At 43.8% G+C, this 12,787-nt stretch overlaps 1 non-coding gene across 1 annotated transcript; it reads right to left on the bottom strand.

The window, feature by feature from the left end:
* Positions 1-130: 130 nt before the first annotated feature.
* On the bottom strand, positions 131-231 carry LOC135268599 (small nucleolar RNA U13). The gene has a single exon (XR_010336903.1). It is a non-coding gene; the product is annotated as a small nucleolar RNA U13 (small nucleolar RNA).
* Positions 232-12,787: the final 12,556 nt, after the last annotated feature.

Genomic DNA, 12,787 nt, shown 5'->3' with positions numbered 1-12,787 from the left:
ATTTTTGTTACAGCAGCTGAATGGACTAAGACATGTTCGATGACAAATTCATGGCCTTTTGCCTGAGAAAGCCTTATTTAGTAAGTCTGGGAGGGGCTGAGAAACCTTCATTTTTCTTCTTTTTTTTTCACATCAGACAGGTAATGTGCAGACATTATAACAAGATTCAAGGGTGACATATGTCACACATATGCATGGACATCCAATCATTATGTTTAAGAACTAAAGGATCAAAACCTACATTTTAAAAGATTCTCTTAGGCTGGGTGTGGTGGCTCATGCCTGTAATCCCAGCACTTTGGGAGGCTGAGGCAGGTGGATCACCTGATGTCAGGAGTTCGAGACCAACCTGACTAACATAGTGAAATCCTGTGTCTACTAAAAAGACAAAAAAATTGGCTGGGCGTGGTGGCGGGAGCCTGTAACCCCAGCTACTTGGGAGGCTGAGGCAGAAGAATCGCTTGAACCCAGGAGGCAGAGGTTGCAGTGAGCCGAGATCAGGCCATTGCACTCCATCCTGGGCAACAGAGCAAGACTCCGTCTCAAAATTTAAAAAAAAAAAAAATTAATAAAAGATTCTCTTAGGTCATGCACAGGCAGGTTTGAGAATGGTGATTTTAGGTTAACCTGGTTGGGGTTTGTTCAGAAAGCTTGAGAAGAGTCAGAGGTCAGTGTGAGAAAGCTGACTTTGCTTCAGCTGTTAGGAGTTTCCCTCCCTGGAGTCAGGGGCAAGGGCTTGATTCACCTTGTGACCTAGAACCTCAAAAGCAGCCCCTTTGTACAGAGGGAAATTCAGATGTTGAGCCAGGCTGGAAGTGTACCTAGCTAGAACAGCATCCCCAGGGCTGAGCCCCAGGCAGAGGGCCCAGGAGGAGCCGCCAGATCCACATCTGCAGTCAAGATTCTCACTGGCAAATTCTTACACGTTTGCAAAATGCAGCTAACGTTTCACGCACCGTCTGCATGAGCAGCTGCTTTCTATTCTTGATGTGGGCCATAGGATCTCTAACCAGAGTGGATGTGCGTACACATGTAATATACATATACCCTCTCTTGATAAGTCTGAAGCAGGGTGTGTCTGTAACTCCAGCTAAGGCAGGGCTCTGCCGGTTCCCTGATCAACCATAGAAGTCTAGATCAAGCCTTCTGGGTATACTAGACAGTTTCAGGAATAGGCGTGGGTGCTTTAATTTTAGGCAAGAGCAATCCTAACACTTATAGCAAAGAGCCTTCCCACCAGGCTAAAAGTTCCAGAAAGTTTTATATTACAGCACCAAATCCAGTGTTATGGTTCCAATCAATTCAGGAAATAAAAAGTCTACAATTTATTTGGATCTCTAAGACTCAGAACTCCTGGCCAAAAATGTGCCCTTTGATCTTCATCCCTTTAATCTGAAGTATTCTCTAAATGCATTTCCATTTTAATGAACAATGCCTTCTACTGGCACAATACTTTTTATTGAAGGAACTCAGCTTGTGTTCAAGGATTCCAATCCTTGGATTAAAATCAGTGTCATATATCAGTCCTAGTGTGTGCCAGGTTCCTACCCTCAGTGACCTTAGTGGCAAGGGGCAAAACTCAAGGACGTACACTAATAACCACAGCCATCAAAAGACCAGAGCCCGGAGCTGGGAGTTCTCAGAGGGAGGCCATCAGTAGACGTTTGAGTTGGGTCTCAAAGAATGGATAAGCTTTTAAGAAGAGGAGAGAGGGGAAAAGAGCAGTCCAGGCAGGAAGAAAGACTGAGCAGTGCAGAGAATGCTTGCAGAGTTGTGGGTAACTCAGTGAAGCCAGGAGATAGGGCAGTGGTGATGGTGGAGATGATGGGAGAGATGAGCCTGGCCACACAGTGGAGCCAGAGTGTATTGGGCCAAACTCCCTCGGATTTGCTCAAGTAAAGAGCTGATGTACACAATGCTTCAGAGGAATCTCACAGAAATGGTGCAGGACAGCGCGATTGGACCTCCAGTCACTCTCTCTGGTGGCCCTTGGTTTCTCTGCACGCTGCATCCTCTGACCTCCCATTGGGCAACTCTGGCCCTGACTCAAGCCAACCTGTAGGCCAAGCATCCATCACCACAGTCTCTTGATTCTTGGTTCCAACTCAACAGAGACAATTTGATTACCCAGTGGCCAATGGACTGTCTGTCCCCTGGTCAGGTGTCTACCCCTCGAATATCAGCTGTTCTGGTCGGGGGCAGGGTGGGGCTGTTATACAGTGAAAACACAACCTATTGGGCTCACCCTTCAATAGAGGGTATAGTGTGTGGAATTTTAAAGAAAGAGGCATGGGCTGGGCAGGTCTCCAAACGGGTCTCCTTCCACTACAGTAGGGGTCAGTGGGAACTATTACATTTTTTGAGGAGGAAAATAACATAATTAAGGCTGTAATTCTGGAAGACTACTCTCTACCTGTGAAGGATAAGACTGAAGGGGAAGGGGAAGTTGCCAACACGTATCAAACAGCTACCATGTACCACACGCTTGTATCTACTATGTACCTAGCCCCTATGATGCTACATATTGTATGCATATTACTTTTTCTAGTTTTCACAAAAGCCCATTTTATTTATGAAAAAACTGCAATCTCAGTGCATTGGGAGGTTGAGGTGGGAGGATTACTTGAGTCCAGGAATTTGAGAACTGCCTGGACCAAAAAACAAAACAAAACACACACACATGAAATTAGCCGGGCATGGCGGTGCCTGCCTGTAGTCCTAACCTCCAGGGGGGCTGAGGCGGATGGATGGCTTGAGCCCGAGTCTGAGGTTACAGTGATGAGCTCTGATTGCACCACTGCATTCTACCCTGGGTGACAAGCTACCCTAGCTCTTAAAAAAAATGAGTAAGTAAAAAATAAAAGAGGCCAGGAAGGAAAGTGAAGTAATTTGCCCAAAGTCACATAGCTAGTCAGTGGTAGAACTGTGATTTGAACTTAAAAGCTGTCCAGACTTGAAATTCACGCCAAGCAGAAAATCTGCCAGGACAGCCCCATCTGCAGGTGCCTCACGTGCCGCGAGTTAGGACTGAGCTTGTCATCTTCTGCCTGTTTTCTATTCTTCTTCCGTATCACCATCCTCCCAGTCACCTAAACACACATCCCTCTAAATCTCAGTCTCCTTGTCTGTAGAACAGAGATAATAATCATGTATCCTGAAGGTTGTTGTGAGAATTAACTTAGAGGATTCTCATGAAGTGCTTAGCACCATGCATGGTGCTATATGGTGCCTGCCAGTGTCCCCAACCTTTTTGCACCAGCACCAGTTTCATGGGAGACAATTTTTCCATGGCCTGAGGGTGGGCGTGGGGGTTGGGGGGAGAGTTACAGGATGAAACCATTCCACCTCAGATCATCAGGCATTAGATTCTCCTAAGGAACCTGCAACCTAGATCACGCACATGCACAGTTCACAATAGGGTCTGCGCTCCTATGAGAATCTAAATGCCACTGCTGATTTGACAGAAGGTGGAGCTCAGGCGGTAATGCTCACCCACTTACCTTCTGCTGTGCAGCCCGGTTCCTAACAGGACACAGATTGGTACCAGTCCACAGCCCAAGGGTTGGGGGCTGCAGAATCAACAGAAAGAGCAGTCGATTGGCTCTGGGGCACTACAGGAGTTAACATGGAGTTTTACTTATCTAATACAGGAGCTGGCAAACTTTTTCTGAAAAGGGCCAGATAGTAAGTGTTTTTGGCACTGTAGGTCATACAGTCTCTGTTGCAACTTCTCAACTTTGCCATTGTTGGGCAAAACCAGCCATGGACAAGACATAAATGAATGAGTATGCTGTGTTCCAAGAAAACATTATATACAAAAACAAGCAGGGGCCGACTGGACCGAAGGGTTGTTTTTTGCTGCCTCATGGTCTTTGCCCTGCCTCATCTCATGATGACGCCATGTCTGTTTAGTTCATTGATTTTTCTCCAGGGTCTAGTGCAGTGCCTGGCACATAGCAGACATTCCATAAATATTTATTAAAGGAATGATTAAATGAGAGAAAGCAAACAAGTAAGAACAAAAGAGAGACTGAGAAGAGACAAACCTTTGAGATCACCTGGATATGTGTGACAGGGTTCCGTGTAAGAAATAGAAACCACACTAAGGTTTTTAAGCAAAAAAGAATATAACATGAAGAACTGCAAACTTGTTGGAAGGGCTGGAAGAGAGGGCTCTAGGCTGGGCCTCTGAGGATGGCTCCCAGAATGTGGTAAACCCAGGGGAGCTATCACCTCTGCCACAATCAGGAAAATGGAGTCAGGAAGCTGCCATTGGAACTACTGACTGCAAGACCATCATGGCTGTAAGACAAGGTCAGAGAGTGGTCAGAAAGCCAGGAATGGCGTGAATTACTGTCACCACCACATTTGCTAGGCAGAGGAACCTAGCCACTGCCACGTCCTCGAGATTCTTGATGCCCATGAAACTGGAGAATGGCGATCAGTGGCTCCATGAACTTGCTTCAGAAAGTAGCCAAAAGCTGCAAGACATTGGCCTCCGCCTTCCAAGCTTTGGGCAAACACATCTAATTGCTGTAGCTGAACTTACAGTCATGATCCTAATGAAAAGAGAGTCTGAGCAGTGTAGTTTTTGGCTTCCTAGACTCTGCAGCACCAGGAGGCACCCTAGAAAGATGTGGGAATGGATTCATGCAACATTTAGCATAGAGTATACATTCTCATGATTGATTGCTACAAAGTAAATTATCCCAAGCCTTAATGGCTTAAAACCACAATCATTTGTTTTGTTCGGAGATTTGAAATTTGGGCAGAGCTGGGTGGGGCCAGCTTGTCTCTACTTAATGATGAGTCAGCTGGGGTCGTTCAACATGGGCACCACCGTGTGAGCAAGCCCACGCACACATGGGAGCCCAAGTGGAGAGGAACCGAAGCCCCCAACAGTAGCCCCAGCTGAGCTCCTGAGGTCAACAGCTGGCATCAGTGTAGCAGCTGAGTTGATGCAGAGCCAGTGTGAAATGTGAGAGCCATTGTGATAGCAGTTCCTCCAGCCACACTCGAGCTGCCCTAGCTGATGCCGTGTGGAACAGGGGTGAGCTGGCCTCGATGAGTCCTGCCCAGATTGCAGATTCATGATCAAAATAAATGGCTGTTTCTATTTCTGCCACTAAGTCTTGGAGTGGTTTGTTATGTAGTGAGAGATCACCAGTATGTGCAGGTTGTGCTGAATGGGAAGGAGGGAGGGGAACAGATGGGGCAGTCAACAAGAAATGAAGCCGCCAAAGCCAGAGAGGGATAGTGATTGACCTGAACGCAAGCTAGGTCCACCTCACCCTGCACCCCAACATTCAGCCTTACCAGCTTTCTAACTTGGATGCTTCCTGAAAATCAACCAAGTGTGGTTTGGGGCTGTATCTGCCCAGGCAGCAGGTCAAAGCTTGGGCAGAATGCTGGAAGAACACTGTAATTTTATAGGTACTGCTGCCTGGGGACTCTGTTTCTCCCCAAAACTGCCCCTTGGCAATTTCTGATCATGGCAGAAGATTTAGATTTTGAAATTGCAAACCGTCATAAAAAGGAGACTGACCTATGGTGGTTGTGATTTTTACACAGGGTTCCAGGAGAGTTCAGGTGATTTCAAACTACAGGGTTGTCACAGATAGTTGCGCCAGTTGTGTACTGCACAATTCTAGGGGCACCATTCACATTCTAGTCATTATCCTTTTGCATATTTATTACAACAATTTCCTGGCAGATGGCAGCAAAGTGTCTTGAGGCAGGGTAGCTTTTTTGATTTGCATAAAGACGATTTATAGCAAGTGGCAGGAGGCATAGGTACAAAACTAGTGTCTAATAAATCCTCAGCCAGTAGCAGCAGTTGGGGAGAGAGAGGGAAGGAGTGGGGAGGATTATTAGGATTAGGGAAAGTCCTTTTGCTTAACCAGAATGGGCACCCAACAGATAAGAAGTGTTGAGATTTGTGAGGTTCAAAGTTCAGCATCATGGGACCAGCAAGTTTGTAGAAGAGACAGGAATTAGTCTGGCAAAGGAAACAGGTTTGCCCTGAAAGGTAGTACTCTAAGGGCTGAATTTATTTTAAAAAGCTTTTTTTTTTTTCAGAGACAGGGTCTTGCTTTATTGCCTAGGTTGGAGAGCAGGGGCACAACCACAGCTCACTGCCCCCTTGACCTCCAGAGCTCAAGTGATCCCTCCCACCTCAGCCTTCTGAGTAGCTGGAACTATAGGTGTGTGCCGCCATGCCCTCCTAAATGTTTAATTTTAATTTCTTTTAGAGACAACATCTGGCTATGTTGCCCAGGCTGATCTCAAACTCCTGGCCTCAAGCAATCTGCCCACCTCAGCCTTCCAAATAGCTGAGATTACAGGCGTGAGACACTGTAAGGGCTGAATTTAATAAGTAAATAATGATCCTTTGTGGGGATGAAGAGAATTAATGAATATATAAGTAAAAATTTCATGATTCTAATGAGATTGGGGAGCAAGGGGTGAGGGAGGAGGGAAAAGGAGGAGAGGAAGAGATATGAACATTAGCTGACACGGGTGGGCCCTGTTGAAGTGAAGGGTAACTGGTACACCGACAGATTCCAGCCCACCTTCAACCACTCTGGGTCTGAAAATCTACATGAGTCATGAACAAACATCATAATTCACAGCAACAGCGCAGCTTCTGACTGTCAAGGTGGACTACATTATATCTTTTTATTCCGACTGATTGTAGATTGCAAAACCTTTACAGTTGGAACAACGTTCTCCATTTTGCATTTGATTCTGAAGCAGAATCCCAGCCCAGCACAGCTTTTTGTTTTATCTGTGTATCTTCCAAGGTCTCCTTTGGCTGCATGCGTGTTGCTTTTGTTCTCAGCTTGCTGTTTTAAGTATAGCTTTGCTACATTTCCATTTTCCCCCCCACTATTCAAAACAAGTACTTATCTGAATTAGAGCAGAAAAATACTGAATAGAACGAAGCATTGCTTCTCCCCCTCTCTCAGTGAGGTCGTGGTTCAGTGGTAGCAACAACAATGATGAATGCTTTGCACTTTCATTTAGAGAACTTCAGGAAAGTGTAAACAAATATATTCTCCAAAATTTGCAGGTGAGAGGAGGAAGTTGAAGTGGCTTACAAAAGATTGTGCTGATTACAGTCTGATTTCTCTTCCCCTTCCCAATTATCTTACAAATTATGCTTTGGTGAATAGTCCTAGAGCTGCTCATCTTTTAAATCAAACTAAAGTCCACTGAAGTAGGAGAATTATGCATTTTGCATAAATGATGTGGGCAAATTATTATTCAGTTTTTAACAGGGGTTTCCTATCGCTTTCCTTTGCACAACGTAATATGGTTAATTTACCAGAAAGCATTGCTATTCATTCCCTAATTCTCTAGGCAACGGCTGCCATTTGCTCACCATTTCCTCCCTCTCTGGGAATTGACAGACCTTCTGGCTCCATTCAGGGTGGTTTGGGTTCTTGAGCAATCTCTAGAGGCTCGGCTTCCCTTCTGGTATCTTCCAAGGTTTACCCCTTGGGAGGAGTCTAAAAAAAAAGAAAGGATTCACATACCTGCATTTAGTTTATGAGTGGCTTAAATGAATCCTGTCATAAACACACACCAAAAAAAAAAAAAAAAAAAAAGATGAAATCTCTTGCTATTTAGTGGTATTTCCCCACAGTACTGTGTCTATGCTTTTCATTAAAAACACTATCTGAATAATATTCATTTCATTCTCTCCTGCTTCCAATTAGCTACCCATTGATTATTACATAGTAAGCACTCGATAATTAACTGAAGGAAAACTATCCAGCACAAAACAACCAGAACGCCATGCATGTGCTAGTGTGTTCCTTCCTTCATGAATGTACATATTGCACCATGATTCAAGCAAAACAGCCTGGCTAGTAAGTGGAAGGAAAGGATGACAATGGATTCGTAAATAGGAGAAAACCTCCCACTAATTGTTATTAAGAGAGGTAGTGAGGAGTTATTCCAAGCTTCTTCCTAGCAATTCTTTTGTTCTCATACTTTATGAGAATATGAATATGAATATATTTCAGACCATATCCCAATTGAGACACTGGAGCCAACAACCTGCTAAAACCTTCCTCCCTCCTTGAATGGTATTATCTACCCGCTCCCCGCATTTAGTGGGCCACTAATCAGAATAAATGGCGTACCTATGTACTGTTAATGGGATCAGGGGAGAAGAGAAACATGGAGAGGAGAGAGAGAGAGAGGAGAGGAACAGAGAGACAGGTTGAGATTCTTGTGGGTGTACTTTTGGTTTTCCTTCATTTAGACCCATTCGTTGATGTCTTCCATATTAAAAGCATGAGGTAACCCCTAATGGGGGCTAGAAATCAGAAGGAAATACAACCAAAGGCAAGGAGCACTAGGCCCCTACCAAACACTATGTAACCTACTTCCATTTGTCTTTAAGAGTAAAGTTCAGGCAGCACCTCTTCCGGGAAGCCTCTCCTGCACCCCTCACCCCATTCCGAGCTACATGTTACTCCTTTGCTAACAACTGTGCTTCCACCCAAGAGAGCTTACTGCAACTATTTTTATGGGTCTCCATTCTTACTAGGCTGTGGATATTGTCTCTCTTTGAATTTCTGGGGCTAGGCACAGGGCCTAGCCCATAATAAGTACACAACGAGTGTGGAGTAGTGAATAGTAAGTCTTTACACCATCTACAGTCATACCCACCTGCATCCCGTTGCCTTGAACAGCGTTGGAAAGGACTCCACTCATGCCAGCTTTGGTTTCTTTCTCCAAATGTGTCTGATGTCTTCATCCTTCCTACTCCCACTGGCTGCCATCTTGGTTAAGCAGGCCGACCTAAGCAGACCTCTACTCCCAGGTGGCTCTGATGGCTTTCCTCTTCCTTCTCATCCTCGGACGCCCTCATCTTCTGTCTTGTTCTCAGTCATGGGGCGCTTTTCTGGATGAAAAAGGAAATTAGATGAGAGAATCCACATTAATGCTAATGTTACCTTTCCCATGTCCGATATTATGGACAACACCTTCACGCTGTGCTTCCCACAGGGCACAGGGGCTCCCTGCATCATGCAAGGGTGTGTCAGAGACATCGCAAGCCACAGGCTGGGTAACATGGCACAACTTGATGACTTGGGAAAATAATCTTTATCTGAAGACAAAGATGGATATCTTAGGGAGTAGAATATCAACTTTTCATAAAATTACAAAGCTAAAATGAGCCTTTGAAGGCACTTTACTTAAGGCTACAGCCTGGGCAACATAGTGAGATCTTGTCTCTACAAAAAAAAAAAAAAAAATTAGCTGAGCATGGTGGCATGCACCTGTAATCCCAGCTACTTGGGAGGCTGGGGTGGGAGGATGGCTTGAGCCCAAAAGGTTGAGGCTTCAGTGAGCCATAATCACACCACTGCACTCCAGCCTGGATAACAGAGTGAGACCCTGTGCACTGCCCCCCTCCACCCCACCAAAAAAGACTGTGGTCAGGTGTGGTGGCACATGCCTGTAGTCCCAGCTACTTGGGAGGCTGAAGTGGGAGGATTGCTTGAGCGCAGGAGTTTGAATCTAGCCTGGGCAACATAGTGAGACCTCATCTCAAAACCAAACTGAACCAAAAAAAGACTATATGTATCACTTGATACCGTTCACTTCATGCTGTCTCCCAGGTTCCAAGAGGTACAAGTTTATCCTCACTGGGATTGCAACAGTTCTGGGGAAAGGTTTGGGAAGTACCAAGGGGTCCACTTCAGACTCTAGATTGGGCCTTCAATCATATCTGGAACACTGGGGACCACACATTCATAATGTGCAGGGCTAGCATGGTGGGCAGCATGCACTCAGTCCCACGTGCTTAGCAGGTTCTTAGGTAAATATGCCATTTGAAGGTAAACCATTCACCCCACTGGACAGTGGGCCTCCTCCACCTAACAGTCCATCCATCCGTCCGGCCAACATCTGCCAGAAGCTCATCACTGTTCTAGGTGCAGGGAGAATAATGGTGAACCAGTCAGGAAGTTTCTGTTCTCAGGCTCACAATCTGGCAGGGCAAACACATTAGAAGGAGAGCATTATTAAACACACTGGTGGCATTAAACACGTTATTAGAGAGTAGTAAGCCGTATGGAGAGGAGCACAGTGTTCTGGCTGTCGAGGAAGCAGTCATTTGTCACTGATTACATTTTGTTAGCATGGTCCTTGCAACACTGGAAAACCATTTATTTTTATTTTCAGTGCTCAGAATTAATTTTTAGAATAAAGGTATATTTGTCCTTCCATAGGATTCTGAATATTTTGCATGTTTAGAAAGAATGAGGTATGATTTAGGAGTTTATTATGTATGAAAACTTTCTGCGAATATAGGTGTATATAAATTATGAAGGCCTACAGTTCAAATAGAACAAAGATAGTATTTTTCATTATTTTCTTCTCCATAGATAAAAGCTATTTTTGAGAATTAAAGAACAAATATACAATTAGCAATTGCTTTAGTAATCTATACCTCACTCTATCATTTTTAGAATAAAAATGTGTTTAAGCTTCCTTCCCCCGCCCCCAAATCAAAGCCAGTCTCCTTCCTCCCTTCTAACAAATATTTTTGACAGCCTAATTGAATTCCAATAGTACTGTATAATATATAGTGGTAAGAAGGTCAACAAAAGTCATCTAAACCTATTAAAATACCTTTCAGGAACAAACTGACCAAAGAACATTTTTATTCCCATACAATTTGTTAGGAAATGCCTATCACATGACTTTGTCCTGAGTCATGACTAATAAACAGATGACATCCCTTTTGCAGGGGGCTGTAGTACAATTCTCTTCTGCCTGTTGCTGAAAACCATACTTTCTTTCAAGATTCATTAAAAAACCAATGCAATTAATACAGTATACATTCTTAAGACCCCCTGTGAAATTGCAGGTAATATTTTGCCATGCTAATGCTACTATAAAATCCTCTGGTGCCAACACTTAGCCACAGGAGGATTCCTATCTTTCTCAGAGCAGGTAAACACCTTCTGGAGCTTGCAAGGAAATCTTTGACAGTGTGGCTGTGTTTGAGGGATTACATATGCCCTTAACTTTTCTCATGGAAATGCCTGGTTCCACATACACCTTTCTGTGTAAAGACTATGGCGGAGCCAAGTGCATCATTTGCCTCTATCTACCCTGATGTTCTAAAGCACAGGACCCTCTGTCTCCTAGGCTCTCTGGTCCTCCCAGCCTGTGAACTGATCATCAGAGGAGATCAGGATCTGCAGAGAATGGGATGAACAGAAATCCTTTTATCACAGTTACAATATCATAACAGGCGGGGCGCTGTGGCTCATGCCTGTAATCCCAGCTCTTAGGGAGGTGGACGTGGGAGGATAGCTTGAGCCCAGGAGTTTGAGACCTGCCTGGGCAATATAGCGAGACCCTGTACTCCATGAAAAGGAAAAAAAACCAAAAAGACAAAAAAAAAATCATAACAAAAATTAGCTGGTGTGTGGTTGGGAGGATCGCTTGAGCCCGTGATGTTGAGGCTGCAGTTAACCATGTTTGCACCACTGCATCCCAGCCTGGGCAACAGAGCAAGACCCTATCTCAAAAAATAAATAAATAAATAAATAAAAAGTAATAGTTTGGACGGGCATGGTAGCTCACTCCTGTAATCCCAGCACTTTGGGAGGCTGAGGCGGGTGGATCACCTGAGGTCAGGAGTTCAACACCAGCCTGACCAACATGGAGAAATCCTGTCTCTACTAAAAATACAAAATTAGACAGGCATGGTGGTGCATGCCTGTAATCCCAGTTACTTGGGAAGCTGGGGCAGGAGAATCACTTGAACCCAGGAGGTGGAGGTTGTGGTGAGCCAACATCATGTCATTGTACTCCAATCTAGGCAATAAGAGGGAAACTCTGTCTCAAAAAAGAAAAGTAATAGTTCATTAGGAAGGCTCCCTTTCCAGCAGAGGAGTGCTAGATGCCAGCTTTCCTAAGGGAACAAAGCAAATATTTATTCACTGGCTGGTTACTAAAGACAAAAAATGCCTTGCCATCACCTGACATTAAGGTGATGCTTTTCTTTCTTAACAGGAGAACTTGCTGGTCAGCAAATTCAGTTTCCTCATCCTAAGCTTGTACAACTTACAAGGAGGAGAGGCTTCTTGGGAGGTGTGGGACTCTCTGGTATGGTCTACCTCAGGAATATCTCTTGAAAGCACATTCACCTCTTGGAATAAAAAACCTGAAAGTTTGCCATCTTTTTATTTATTTATTTATTTATTTAATTTTCTTTTGTTTTGGTTGTTTGCCATCTTTGTATTTATAACCTCACTCTACAGCATGCTGTGTTTCCTAAGAGAGCCCTTGAGGTGACCCAAGTCCTTAGTTTTCTTTCATATAAGGGAGTCCACTATGAACTCAACTGAATAATTAAAGGCTATACTTTGGTTTGAAGAGCCTTTTTCTTTTTTTTTTTTTTTAAAAGAATTTCTATTTAAAACAGGTTTTTTTTTTTATCATATAGTTTTGAATGAATCAAAACATAAAAATCTTCCAGAAATATTTGCAAATTATCCAACCTAGTGGGGTGTCAGGATTAAAAGCAAAGTTATCTTTAAAAATATCTAGAATACGTTAATCAACTACCTAACGTGATAATAATGTATGTAATAAGATCTTTAAAATTTTATCAGTTTAGCAAGTCTATTAATGCTAAAAACAATATCATAAAGTTTTGAGTAATCAGAAAACCTGTTTCATTTTTTTTTAATTGTTGGAAGCCCTCCCTAAATGTAAAGGTTATTTCAACCAAGAAAACCGTCCTCCTTGT

This window comes from Aotus nancymaae, unplaced genomic scaffold (assembly GCF_030222135.1).
Source record: "Aotus nancymaae isolate 86718 unplaced genomic scaffold, 86718_ANA_hifiasm-v0.15.2.pri h1tg000040l, whole genome shotgun sequence".
Lineage (NCBI taxonomy): Eukaryota > Metazoa > Chordata > Mammalia > Primates > Aotidae > Aotus > Aotus nancymaae.
Note: the sequence above shows the minus strand (reverse complement) of the source record. Positions and strands in the feature narration are given on the sequence as shown.